Genomic DNA, 15,085 nt, shown 5'->3' on the forward strand with positions numbered 1-15,085 from the left:
AAGAAAACGAGAAGTGAAAGACAGCTTCACAATGCTATTAAAATGCAAACGAGGCATCTGATGTACTCCGTTGCATGGTTCCTTGGGTCCGGTACATTAATAAGTGTTTTGTAAGCGTCGTTTCTCTCGCTATGTAACCCTAGGTGAGCAGATGGTCCGGTAGTCAGGTGGGGGGACTGGATGGGTGGCCTACGGATGGGCGAGAGAAGGGACAAAGTAGGTAAAGAGAGGAGGAAGCAGTTTGAAAGGGAGAACGAGACAGACTTGACGAGCAGAAGAGACAGGTTTACCTGGGGAGAGGAGACAGGGAGTTGAGGAGTTTCCGCCCAGGTGGTGCGTAGGTAATAGGCTTTCACAGGCGGCTGGTTCCATCTCATTAACTACCCGGCAAAGCTGGTTACCTGTAGAACAAATAGAGTGCTCTTGAGAGCGGTGTGTCTGCTGACGGAGCGCCGTCTCGAGCCTAGAGAATAATGGGAGCGACGCCTTTGCTTGACCTCGGCGGTGGCAACACAATTTTTCGCGTACAAAAATAAAATTTCTTTGCTCCTTACTTATTTTCTTTTCCTGTTTTGAGTCAGTGTCATACAAACACATCGGCATGTTGGAATACGTGAAAAGTTTTAGGCCTTTACATAGACGGAGTCAGTGAGGTGAATATTGTTCATCCCTCACCATTTTTCATTTTCAATGTGAGTTCGACATGCGATCAGTGAGTGTGTGGTGGGGAGCAACAGGTGCGGCGGTGAGTGGGAAGGAGGGGAGCTGGGAGAGTAAATATCCCTAATTACCGGCATGGGAGGCAATCACATTGGCGACTAACTAGCCCCAGGCAGCAAAGCCAGAAAGATCATGCGCCGCCTGGCATCACCGCCGGCCGGAGAGGCGGTCCCGCAGCGTCGTTCATAATGTACTGTTAATTCTCGTGTGTCAGCGAGTGGTGAGCAAAAACTGTTGAACCGACGGCATGTTTTGTGGGACTCATCTGGGTACACCAGGAGCAGCCCCGCCAGTGTTCATTTGTAAGGTCACTTCTCTTAAAGCTGACCTCGCTCACTCAATGCACACACCCTCTCGTGCACAGGACACATGGCCTTGCGTGCACGTGACTCATCAGACCTCAGGTAACGCAGCCTCACCTTCATGGCAAAGTCAGAGCCTTGAAACCTTAAGGAGGACACACACACACACACACACACACACACACACACACACACACACACACACACGTCACTTTGAATCCTCACGCACAAAGCTCAAAGAGCAACACCTGCATACAGCCGCCTGACACGCACCACACGCCTGCACCAGCCCGACATTCCCTCAAGGCCTCGGGCGGAGATGAATATCACGTCAGAAAATATTGGTCCGTAAGATGAAATATTGGGACAAACTTTCGCTAAGATGCAAATGGGAGCCCAAGAGTGATGGTCCTTCCGGCCCGAGCTGTAAAGTGAGTTTGGCAAGGAAATGATACACTCAGATTGCCTCGGATTTGCATTAAACTCGGTCGTGACCGTGACCTTCCTCACTCGTGCTCAGATTTGAAACAGAGTTTGTCCTGTGAGGACAGTAATTATTTGAGTCGTGAGGACAGGCTAGCCCCGCGGGGAAAGCTTGGCCTGCAAGGACAGTTTGGCCAGTAAGGAAAATCAACCTCTAAAGGATAGTTTAGTTCCAAGGGAGAGTTTGGTTGACAGGAAACGTAGAACTCTTGGAAATGGTGAGACGATCGAGGAGAGTTTGTCCGTGAGAACATTTCGTTCTGTAAGGAGAGCGGCAGGAAAGGGAGTTTGCTTTGTGAGAAAAGCTTGATACGAGAGGAGGGTGCGGCCTGTGAGGGTAGTTGAGGTGGTGATGGGAGTAAAGCTCGAAAGAGTTTGATTCACGAGAAGTCTGCGTACCTGAAAGTTACTTGTTAGACTGGCAAGTTTCACTTGAATTATCGAGAACCGTAAAAGGCAACTGAATTCTCGTGTCCAGAACTTTTCTTTCGTCCTAATTCACGCCGTGGTCGAGTAAGCATTAAGTTTTCACGGGTACCATTAACAGCTGTATGGGTGCACTGGCTTCCTGTTGCAGCTCTGAAAGTTTCTTTCTCGAGAAGGCTGGATTTTTCATGGCGATGGATGTCGTTTTCTTGACGGAAGCTGAATTTAATAACTTGTGTAAATTTCGTTCCTTCAGAAAAACCCCGGGTGGGTTTGGGCCTCCGTGGCGCCTCTCCCCGACACTGTGGCGTCATCGCTGTGACAACCAGTCCAACTTACACACAATATTATTATAATCAGTGTCGTGAGATTCAAGTTTATTTTCACACAGTGAACATGAAAATAACAATTGGGGGAGGAGGATTCATGTACAAGTCTGTTAATTCATCTCACTTCTGGGCTTAACGGTATAATAAAACGTCAAGTCCTCTAGAACTCGGCTCTGTAGCCATCTATCAACCAGCGCTGCCTTTAAATTCGCCACTGTATTTGTATCACCACGAAATATGGTTAGCATGGAAATGTGTTCCTTCTGAGACCCGTCATCAACTCATTTGGCCAGGCGTGGGGCCCCGTGGGTGGCGGCTGTGTGGGGGAGCAAAGTGTCCTGTCAAGTGAGCGTCAACCTACGCCTTCACTGCCAAGAGATGTGGAGGCTGTTGTAGTGTGCTCCTGGTTCTTCTATGCCGCTTAGTGCCTCTTAATACCGCTTAGTGCCATTCGGTGCCGGGCCGCTTAATGTATAGCCTTCCAGCGCTCCTTAGTGTAACACCGTGTCGTTGTGTCTTCTCTCGGGGACGCTCTAGCGTAATTTAACTGCACATTGAGTTCTTTATCCGCGCTGCGAAAGCCTGAGTTGCCATTTGTCCCTCACCAGTCACTCAGGGTGGAGATATGCTGATGACTCACTCCCACACTGGCGATGACCTGCGCTCTGGAAAATGCAGCCACCCTACACAAAGGTAAGATTTCCAGATGATTGTGTTGCTTCTTATAGTTAACTTTTATCCAGAAGGCAGAGTGTAATCCCAGCTGGTATTGTGAGACTCTTTGATACACACTAGGCTTCAAAGTTAGCAATTTATTAGGAAATTTCTTAGGAGTGTATAAATCTGTGATCTCTCTGGCCTCCGCTTTTTTATCCCCTTCTGCCGCGTCACTGAAATGCCTTCTGCTCGCGTGACCCTGACCTTTCCGGGCGGGCACCATAACCCCTGCACTGTTTTACGGTTCTATATCGAGGCGTGTCCGGTTTTTTGGTATTCATGCATTTTTTCGTCTGACTTTGTATATTCCTGTCTCTTTGCCTTTCTCTCTTTGTGCCTTGACTGGCGTATCTTTATTTCGTCTTTTTGTGCGTCTGCTCGAATAGACTTGTCTGTATCTTTGTGTTTTGTTTTTTATTTTTCTTTCTCCTTTTCTTCTGTTCTTTCCTTTCCTTTTTTTCCCATTTCTTTCTCTCATTTTACTTGTCTCTGAGTTTCAAATTTACGGCTATTATTTCTTGCATGGTACACTACAATGTATTCGAATCACCCTCTTTGTAGCGCTGTCTCCCCGCTTGTCGCCCTCCCGTCCCACCGTCTGCCTTGACTTCCACCCACTCTGTGCTGGACGCCTCATTGCCCGTCACACGCGTCCGGAGTGAAAAAGAAAGTGGTGTTCCTCAGGGCTCGGCGCGGCCAGTCACAGTCGAGGATGAGCCAGTAATGCAGACTCCTCGGGGGCAGCAAGCGCATCGCACGCCCTTCCTAGAAACTGAGAATCTTCTGGGTGCAATAAATGCCACAGTAAATTGTGCGGAGAATCACATATTTGTTTTTGGGGAGAATATGCAGCATGGCATTATAGAGATGTATATGAAATTACCCACCCGCAAATTTCCCTCACCTGAATATTTGATTACCTCGCCCTCGTGGCTAAGGGAGCTGCCTGCCTTCCTGCCTCTCAACCTGCCTGCATCTCTGCCTCTCTGCCTGCCTGCCCGCTTGCTTGCCCTCTGCCTGTCTGCCTCCCTGCCTGGGGGTCATAGGAATAACACTGAATGCTCCTATTTATTATATAAAGTCATACCTTTCGCATCGTTTTCGGTTTTATTTATGACCTCCATTGTCTGTGGTGTGTTTTGGTCCATCATTTCTCCTGAATTTCTACGCACACTTCCTGGCGTGGCGTTGGCATGATCATAATGTATTTTGTGTCATTGCGAGGCTCGCGGTAACTCCTTTGTGCGCCAGACAGGCCGCGGATCAAAGCAGCCACGTGTCAGCCGCTGCTCGACCCGCGATTAAACAGTTCAGCACGCCGGCAATACCAGCAATACGTGCATTCCCGCCGCGGTGGACAAGACATGCCCTTCTGCTGCCGTACTGAGCTCCGTCGCCACGCACCGCAATGCCAGGCGTGCAGAATATACCTCTCCGCCGCTCACTCCTCCGAAGAAGCCCTCTCTGAAAGGACATTGACTGCCTTCAACCAGTTTACCAGCGCTGTCCGGAGGCTGCCTGCACATTAAAATTCTGCTCTCTCTACCCTCCCGATCGATTCAGCCATGCACACACACATCACCCAGCAAGCAAGCAAGGGTGCATGCATACAGGCACGCACGCACACACACCAGCCTGTCATGTGCTACGTAGACGGCCAAAATAATAATGTTAGTTCCGGTGTTCCGTTTGAAGTGCATGAAGCGAGTGAGTGACGAGTGTGTTAGGCAAGCACCACGCTAGCCATCCAAGCACGCCGGGAAACACACACACACACACACACACACACACACACACACACACACACACACACACACACACACAGTGATTTTTATCTTTGAAGTGTTGTTTACTTTATTTCACTATTCTCTCTCTCTCTCTCTCTCTCTCTCTCTCTCTCTCTCTCTCTCTCTCTCTCTCTCTCTCTCTCTCTCTCTCTCTCTCTCTCTTTCCCCTATATCTCCCTACACCTTCCCTGTGTGTGTGTGTGTGTGTGTGTGTGTGTGTGTGTGTGTGTGTGTGTGTGTGTGTGTGTGTGTGTGTGTGTGTGTTTGACGGATGTGTGCCGCGGAATACCAGACACGGATCCTGCCTGGGGTGGACTTGGTTGGGAGTGCGCTGATAAAGTTCACATCTTGGCATTTCATCCCAGGCGTCCTTCTCGCGACCATGTATTATTCGGGCGCCTTTGTTTGGAGGAGTATCTGATAAAAAGAATCTGGCTGTCAATGCCGATCGCTTGCCGAGTTTGAGTTGGTACGAAATGCGCGGTGAAAATAGGAATGCCGGCCAGTATTTGGAAATGGTGGGTTTGGAATGGGAATAGCAATTGGAATGCATAGTTTATCTGCATTTGAGGTAAAAAGTGTTGATTGCTTAAATCTCTATCCCCCCTCCCTCTCTCTCTCTCTCTCTCTCTCTCTCTCTCTCTCTCTCTCTCTCTCTCTCTCTCTCTCTCTCTCTCTCTCTCTCTCTCTCTCTCTCTCTCTCTCTCTCTCTCTCTCTCTCTCTCTCTCTCTCCTTTTCTTATTTTATTTTCAGGACTTTATTTTTTTGATACATATTAGTATCATTTATCACTGTGATTAATTCATTAGTATTTGTATTGCCTTAAGAGAAGTGATGACTGCAAAATTCCATCTGCAAAATTCCATCTTTCTCTTTCCCTCTTCATCTTTTCCTCTCTATTCCCTTATTTTCTTTCATTAAACCTTTCTCCATACGTAGGAATAATTTATTTATTCATTATTTATTATTATTTACATTGACATAACATAGCCAATAAAGAACCAACGTAACTGTGCATCAATCCACGAGATACCCATGAAATACACACTCTGTGTAAGAAATATACATAAACTGAATCAGGGTGAGCCTAAGAGGGGGAAGGGACGCGCGAGGGGACTTGAGTGGACGGAAGTTAATATTCAGTATAAATGTAGCGGGAAAGTCCTCACTCGGCACGGCTGGAGGGCTGGAGGGCTGCTGGCTGCTGTCACTCAGGCTGGTGTGTGTGCGTGGCTGTGTTTGCTTCGTGGGTTTGTTTTGGACTGAGGTGAAGATCTGTGGAGGTGAGGATAGCTTGTATGTCTCTCTCTCTCTCTCTCTCTCTCTCTCTCTCTCTCTCTCTCTCTCTCTCTCTCTCTCTCTCTCTCTCTCTTAATCTCCTCCGACCTCCTTCTCGTGCTCTTTCTCCATTTGTATTTCTTCCTTTCACTTTTTTTTTTTTCTTGTGTCTATGCTGGGTGTATGTGCGTGTGTATACCCGTGTACAGGGAAGACCAGGTGAGGTGGAGGCGCCTTTATGAATAACGTTACAGAGTTGTGGCAGCAAAAGGCGGGGAGTGACTGTGGGCGGAGGAACGAAAGAATGCACAGTGCAGGAGATGCTGCAGGCCGGGGCGTCGCGGCCCTGGCGCCCCGCACGGCTTGATGCGTTATTTGAAATGTATCATGTGACGTATTTATTTATATTCCAGCCAGCGCGTGCCGTCTGTCTCGGTTCCCTGAATTTCTCTCACTGGACGAGTGAACAATGCTCTTTGATATGTTATTTTTTTTATTTCTTTTGTTTTATTCCTATTTTAGTTTAATTAATTTATTTATCTATTCCTTTATTGTTCTCTTTTGTCACGGTTTTTTTTCGAAGCACAAACCTCGGGAAGTTGTAGCTGTTTTTTTTTTTTTATCGTGTTTCCTGCAGTCTTCTAATTCTTAAAGACTCAGAGTTTTTAAGATGTATTTTTATTTAAATTTTCATGGCTCTGCTATTTTCAAGCGAAGCAATCAAAAAGTTAAACGAATTTTACTGTTTTTTGGCATTTTTCATTTGTAAGGCCGTGTAATATTAAACGTGTGTTAAAATACCCCGTCAAGTTTGAAACTTCCACTTTTATTTATTTTTGTAATCTCGTGATTTTCAAAACCCTATTTAAGTTTATATTTTCTTCTTGCAATAGTCATTTAATTTGTTGAGTTGCGAGTTAAAACAATATATACTTCTCTCTCTCCTTTCCACACGAACCACGATTTTTTTAGTCTTTCTTTATGCCAAGGAAGAAAAATGGAAGAGAAAGAGACAAAGTGAAAAAAAACTTAACCGAATTTAAATTAACTTTATTACAGGTGGCACACGATTGCACTTTTGTATTGTCTTCTTTCTCTCCTTTCTCTCTCACTTTTTTGTTTACCTGCGCGTCGGGCCGAAGGACTCCCCACGGTGCTGTCAGGCAGGGTGGAGTCATGCATAGGGAGAGAAGACTGAGAAGACTGTAATGGGGCGAGGGTGTGTAGGGTCTCTCTCTCTCTCTCTCTCTCTCTCTCTCTCTCTCTCTCTCTCTCTCTCTCTCTCTCTCTCTCTCTCTCGTGTCTCTTTCCGTCCTTCCTGTTCACTTTCTTTCCCCTCCTTCTCTTTCTTCCCTTTCCTCCCTTTCCTCCATCCATCCGTTCTTTCCTCCCTTTGTTACTTCCTTCCTTCATTTCCTCTTTTTGTCTCCATTAAGCTCTGCCACTATTTTCTCCTGTCTTCCTCTATAAACCTCGCCCTCCATTCTTCTGTGCAATCCTCTCGCACATTTCTGTTCTTATATATTCACATCTTTCCTTTTTTCCACACTTGACTCGTCTCTTTAAAGCTCGTGTCTTCTACTCTTGTTGCTGCTGCTGCTGGTGTTGCTCCTCTTGCTGCTGTTACGTTTCTAATGCAGCACGTGTAATTATTGCGTTCCTTCTTCTGTTTATCTCTCTCCTTCTCCCTCTCTTCCTCCTTCTCCTTTTCATCCTAGTCTCCTCCTTCTACCTTCCTTGTTTTTCTCCTAATCCTCTTTTTGATTATTTTTCTCGTCTTTTCCTTTCGTTTTTCTTTTCTCCTTATTCCCTCCTTTTTTTTTTTTCCTATTTTCCTCCTCCTCTTCCTACTCCTCTTAGTTATTTTCAGCCTCGTCTGGCATCGTGAATCTGAGCGGTAGTGGATCGTCACAAAAAGGTGAATAAAAATGTTAAAATTGACAACACGATCCCTTAGCTGCCTGACGTCAAATTTCCCCAATCACTCAAGAGCCTCAGGGCGAACGGGGAGCGTGTGGAGGGCCTGAGCGAGTTAAGCTTACCTGGCGGGGCGGCGGGGCCAGGGGAGGTGGCTCGGGGAGGTGGTTGAGGGTGTTTGCTGGTGAAGACAGGAGAGGAAGCCTTCAGTGTGGTGGTGGGGTCGTGCAGGACGGTATTCCCAAGTGCGTTATATTTAGAAGAGCCATACACACACACATACATACATACATACACACATGCACGACGCGTCTCAGCCAGTCCTAATCAGTCCTGACCAGTTCCAGCAAACAATATCCAGTATTAGATGAACATAGCCTTGCTTAGCCAGCCTCAGCTAACCCAGTCAGTCGCCAGCCACAAATAGCCACAGCCTTATCCTGAGATGAATTCCAAGTCTCATTCAGTCCATTTAGCGTGAAGGCTCAAGTAGCAGTCATCTTGAGCCATCCTCAGAAACTCACAGCTAATCTCAGTTAATGTTGGCAAGCCATAAGGAGTTACATAAAACCTCACTCAGCCTCAGCTAGCCATAACAAGCCTGTGTCAGCCATAAAGCTAATCCAGTCACAACAATCCTTTCAGCCAACCATAACGCAATTCATCCAACAATAGCAAGCCTCATAGTGTGATAATAAGCCTTAATCAGTTACAGCATTCCTCAGCCAGCCATAGTAAGCCTTGCAGCCTCAGTCACCAAAAGCAAGCCTTAATCACCCATTGCACACATTCTTATAAGCAACAATGCTCTGTACTGGTATTTAGGCATCACCCTTTTATCCAGTCAACCATAGCAAGCTTTAATAATAGTAGGTCTTAACCAGCCATAAAAAGTCTTAGTCAGCCATAGTACACGCCTTTCTATGCACCATTGCTGTATATCAGCCAGCTGAACATTACCCTTGTATTCCAGGAGCACTGTAAACGCTTGTCACGTCTCTTGTGCTCCCTCATCGCTGATTCAGCCTCAGTCAATCTCACTAAGTATCAGGCGGCATCAGTTAGTTTCGACCAGGCACTATAAGTCACTGCCAGTTGTGGCCATCTCTGACGAACCATAGCCATAGTTTCAGTCAGTCACCTTTATGAAACTCATCTAAAAGCAATATCCAGTCAGCCAGTCAGTCAGTCAGTCAACTTCATCGATTTCCAGTTTCAATCATCCACTAAAACTCATCTAAAACAAATATCGAATCACAGCAAGTCAGCAGTATCGATTCCCAGCCAGTCAGGACCAGTCAGTGAGTCACAAAGGAGGGGAGACTCATCCGGCACCCAGAGACAAACTCAATTCAGGTAGATTTAAAGAAAAATCGAAAAAAAAAAAAAAAAATGCAAAAATTGCGCAGGTCATTTCTGGTGAGTCTTTCAAACTTTCTGCTCGTTCCCGCTTCTACCACCGAGCTGAATAACCAATGTCTCCTTCTCCTCCTCCTCCTTCCACCTCTTCTTCTCCGTCTTCCTGTTCTTAATACTCATGCTCTTCCTCCTCCTCTTCCTCGTCCTTTGTTTTGTTGTTGTGTTTTGTTCTCTTTGCTGGTTCTTTTGTCCATTTTCTTTTCAGTTTATTCATTCTTTCGTACATGAATTCTTTTTAAGGTCTTCATTTATGTGTATGTTTGTTTTTATTTTATTTAGTTTATTTTTATTTTTGTTTAGTTTATTTTGCTTTGGTTTTTCTTCTTGTTATTGTTTTTGTTCTTGTTCTTGATCTTGTTCCTGTTGTTCTTTTTCTTTTTCGTTGTCGTTCTCCACCTCCTTTTCTTCCTCCTCCACCATAGCACTGCCTGCGATCAGTTCAGTATCTTTCATTACCGCTCGGAATGCTCGTCAAAAAAACCGACAGGAAAAAAAAAAAAAAATGTAAAAGTTTCTGCAAGTCGAAGAGAAAAATGGTACTCTTGGAATTGAGGAGAGTAAATGGCTCTTCAGATCCTCTCTGGATGACCGTGGACTGGAGATTAAGACGAGCTATTGCCTTGAAATGTCCAAGTTAGAAAGCATTGAAATGGCTAACGCGACTTGGGTGCCTTGAGAGTTACTGAGCAACTTCAACACCTTAATCTGAGAGAGCAAAGGAGTGGGCAAAAGAATAGCAATAAATGGTGGAATTAAGACTAAGACTGAATCGGAAAAAAAAAAAAAAAGGTGCATGTATGCTTAGAAGATAGTAAATAAGTTAAAATATTCCTCCTATCCATGAGCTTAGAAGATAGTAAATAAGTTAAAATATTCCTCCTATCCATGACTTGAACTATTTCTGAAAGGATATTTCGATACACTTCGTAATTTCTTAAATAGGATAGTTTACCCTGGCTGATAAATTTTCTGTCATTTTCAGTTACCCGATAATTCTGTGCTGTTATGTTCCAGTGGTTCTCTTCCTCCTCCTCTTTCTCCTCTGCCTCCTCGTCCTCCAAAATTCTCTTTTCCCACTTATCTATCTCTCAACTTCGATTCATTCTCCTTTTCTTTGTCTGTCGGGTTTTCTTTCCTTCCCTTCTTCGTTGCATTCCTTCCTTCTCCTCTCCTTCGTACGTATTCAGACTTTCCTCTACATATCCCTCGTCCTTACCATTCTTTCATTCATACTGCGCCATTATTTTTCCCTTGCATTTTTCCTTCTCTCATTCGCTAAGTTTTGTGATCTTAGAAGTACAAGTTAATATCTGCACAGTTTCCCTTTTCTTTTTCCTTCATCATTTTTCCTTTTTATTTCTAAGCACCAACTGAATCTTACTTGTTTGGTTATTTTTGGCCGATAATATTTCTTCCATGCCCTCGTTTCTCTCTTTTTTTTTTTTCTTTTTAGTTCTTTTTCCTGCTCCAATATTTTCCCTTCTCCTCACTGCCTTTACTGTCTTCCATATATTTTTTCCTTCCTCCGCCGTTATCCTGAGCCTCTATTTCCTTCTCCTCCTCCTTCTCTCCTCCTCCTCTTTTCCCCTTCTCTCTCTCTCTCTCTCTCTCTCTCTCTCTCTCTCTCTCTCTCTCTCTCTCTCTCTCTCTCTCTCTCTCTCTCTCTCTCTCTCTCTCTCTCTCCGAACCTTTCCTTATGTGCTTTTCCCTTCATCTTTTTCCATTATATTTATTGTTCTCTTAATTCCGCTTCTTGACACCAATTGAGACGAGCACCCTCCACTCGCCCTCTCCACTCACTCACCCTAGCTATCACCCTCCACTCCCTCCCCACGTCTTGTTACTCTTTACGCTGTTCCCTCCTTTTCCACCTTTTCTCCTCCATTCTCTTTCCCCTCCATCCAAAACCCATCCACATACCCGCCCAATATCCTTCCCACCTACCTTGCACTTCCATCTCACCCACTTTCCTTTCTCTTTCCTCCCAGTCGACCTCTACAACCCGCCTCCCGTGCTTCTCTCCTGTGTAGTTGAAGCTCTAAGTTCCAGTCAGCGTTGGCATGTCAGGAAGGGATTGTAACTTCGCTGGTTCACTCGAGACTCAACTCTCTCTCTCTCTCTCTCTCTCTCTTGTTTTCTCTTGTATCTTTGTCTTCTCCTCCTCAAACTCCCCTCTGCCCTGTTCTCTCTCTCTCTCTCGTTTTGTTCTTGCTCTTTCTCCATTTTCGTTTTCCTGTTCTTTTCCTCCCCCCGTTGCTGCTTTTCCTCTTCGTTTTTATTTTTTATCCCTTTATTTTCGTCCTGTTCCTCGTCTTTATCGTCCTTGGCTTCGTTCTCTTCCTCCTCATCCTCTATTTTCTGTTTTTTTTTTCTTCATCTGCTTTTGTTTTTCGTTCTCGTTCTCCTTATCTTTCTCCTCGTTTCTGTCTTTTTTTTCTCCTTTGTCTGCTTTTCCTCTTGGTTCTCGTTTCCCTCCCTTCCTGTCTTCCTCGTATTGCTGATTCTCGTCTTGCGTGTCGCTAAGAAAAATTATAGAAATAACCGAATATTATGATGATGACGATGATAATAGTAACAATAACATTACATATTATATCATATTTCTCAAGTCTCCTCCCACCTCACACATAAATACCCAGTAAAGCATGTAGGTAGGTGTATATGTGAGCGAGGGTGAGAACGAGAGAGAGTGCCTGCCAGCTAGCTCGTGTGCGTGTACTGGAGAGCTCTCTTACGTGTGTAGTGAGCGTCTGAGAAACATTAATATCTTGCAGTATATTGTTCCTTGCTGTGTCTTTCCTGCCCTTACCTGCTCCCTGCCTTCCCCCTGCCGTACCTAACCCGTACCTAACCCCTAACCCCTCCCTTCCGCCCACTCCCATTATCCCAGCGGTGGAGGTGTCACGGGTGGCACTTCTGGCAACGAATGGTACTCACGGCACAGAGGAGAGAGTGCCAGGCCTCGACGAATTGGCACCCTATTCTCAACAGGTGTCTTGTGCCTACCGGGTGCCTACAGGGGATGTTAGGGGGGGGTGTAGGGAGAGCGAGAGACTAGGGAGAGCTGGGGAGAGCTGGGGAGAGAGTAGATAGAAAGGGATTGAAGCTAAAGTGAGGGAGTGGAGTAGATAGTGAATGGAAGATAAAGGGGATTTACGTTGAGGGGAGATGGTGAGGTGTGAAGGAGAGGGGACGCTTCAGAGGGAGAGGGAGAGGGAGAGGGAGAGGGAGAAGGAGAGATAGACGAGGTGATGGCTTGACGAAGGTGGTGGGGAAAGAGGAAGCTGATGATGATGGATATGATGGGAAAAGGTGAAGGAGTGGAAAAATTTGTGCCGTGAGAGAGAGAGAGAGAGAGAGAGAGAGAGAGAGAGAGAGAGAGAGAGAGAGAGAGAGAGAGAGAGAGAGAGAGAGAGAGAGAGAGAGAGTGCCGTATTATACGAACAAATGAAACTAAATTGACTCAGAATGTAATTAAAGTTGATTAAATGATTTGTACAACATTTTCTATATCTTTTTTTATTATTATTTTTTTATACATTAATTTTGTACTCTATGTAAAAAAGGGGAAAAAATGAAATACTATATTCTTTTCTTTTTTTACATTTACATTTACATTTTTTGGTCCACGTGTTGTTTTGTCTCCCTTGCCTCGTCTCCTTCCTTTTATCATTTTTCATTTTCAATTTTTTTGCTTCATCTTTTTACTATTTCCTGTTTCCGTATTTGTTGCTTTGCTTAATATTTGTCCTTTCCTTCTCGATATTTGATTTATATTTGTTATTTTTATTTCTCTCTCTCTCTCTCTCTCTCTCTCTCTCTCTCTCTTTCTCACACACACACACACACATACACACCCGCCACCACCGCCACCGCCCGTAATTAGCCTTGTCCCTGAACCTTTACATACCAACTCGTGTAATTATTAACAGGTGGTGGTGTCCGGCGAGAGAGAGAGAGAGAGAGAGAGAGAGAGAGAGAGAGAGAGAGAGAGAGAGAGAGAGAGAGAGAGTGGGAGAGAGAGCAAGATACACGGCATGCTTGAGGGCTCTTCTCTTGGATTAGTAACACACACACACACACACACACACACACACACACACACCAAGAACGGAAACAATATTCAATCTATATTTTTAAATGTTTTGTTCTTTCACCAATACTATTTTCCAAAGGCCAAAAGATCACTAGTCAGGTTTTATTTTCAGCATCTCTCCTATTGGTGATGCAAAGACCTTCCAGTAGAATCATGAAACCATTATTGGAAGTTTCAGATAAGCTGTATTGGGTGTTGTTAGATGAAAGGGATTGAGTCATTAAGTGTTTGCCGTGCTTATCTTTTGTCAGTGAATGGGTAACATGAGTAAAGAAAGGAAAACGGGTTGAGTTGCCGGACATTAAAGGGACACTACGATAAAAAAAAAAAAAAAAAAAACGAAGTAATATTTCTAGTCTATGAAATGAGATAGTGAGAATTAAGGCGCGTTATCAAGAGTACAATTATCCAGAAAAAACACTGAGACTATTGAATTTACGACGAAGTAAGTGATTAATAGTCCTCCAGTCACGCCTCTTCCCAGCAACGAAGACACGATGGAAAGAAAATAAATAACGATAAAAGTCTATATCCAGAAAATTAAATACACCTAGACACTCAATATTACTAGTTGTAAATTAAGGACAACCACTGAGTAACGCTGAAGAGGAGGAGGAGGAGGAAGGAAAGGAAGGCAGCAAGCAAGGAAGGAGGGAAGCGAGGAAGCAAGAAGAGGAGAAAAGAAGCAACGGGAAGTAATTGTAACTTGTGGACGATCAGGAGGGCTGAGTGAGGGGAACAAACCCATTAAGTGCTTTGTAATTAAGGATGAAAAGGTTGTTAATTACTGGAGAAAATAATTCCATCAGTAGCAAATGGCAGTTTCTCTCTCTCTCTCTCTCTCTCTCTCTCTCTCTCTCTCTCTCTCTCTCTCTCTCTCTCTCTCTCTCTCTCTCAAAATGCACTTTACCAGAGACTTTTTATTTTGTTTATTTTTATTGTTGCCTCGTTCTCGTTGTTCTCTTGTTCTCGTTGTTCTCCTCGTCACCTCCTCCTCCTCTTCCTCCTACTGCTGCTCATCGATGGAAGGGGAGAGGGAGCGGTCATTACAGATGGAGTGAAAGTGATAAGAGTTCAGAAAACTGGCTGGTACACACGAGTATCCTGGGGAGGAGGAAACTTTTGTAAGGAAGAGTTCGACACACACACACACACACACACACACACACACATTGGAACTCTCTGACTGTTTGTTTTTTCTTTCCTTCCCACAACTTAAGTGTTTCTAAATTAGTCAACTTTTTTTTTTCACGTTTCTGGCACTTTGGAAGATGCAAGTTCAATATTTTTATTTACTTATTTACTTGTTTATTTATGTATTTGTTAGTTCTTTCTTTGCAATACGAAAGAATCAACAGCACCAGAATTAATGCAGGAAATCTTTCCAAGCATCTACAGAAAGAAGGTTATTAAAAGGAATAGATTTTGCAATTTCTACGCAGTTTAAAGATTGGAGGCGGCTGTAAAACAAGTAAAGATGTCTCTGAGTGATTAGTGATGAGACAAAAATGTAATGAATAGCAGTCACAGGATTAATTTATTTACTTCCGTCTAGTCTCCTTAAAACATATATAAAAAAAAGAGAAAGTTTACACACACACACACACACA

Source organism: Scylla paramamosain, chromosome 12 (assembly GCF_035594125.1).
Source record: "Scylla paramamosain isolate STU-SP2022 chromosome 12, ASM3559412v1, whole genome shotgun sequence".
NCBI lineage: Eukaryota > Metazoa > Arthropoda > Malacostraca > Decapoda > Portunidae > Scylla > Scylla paramamosain.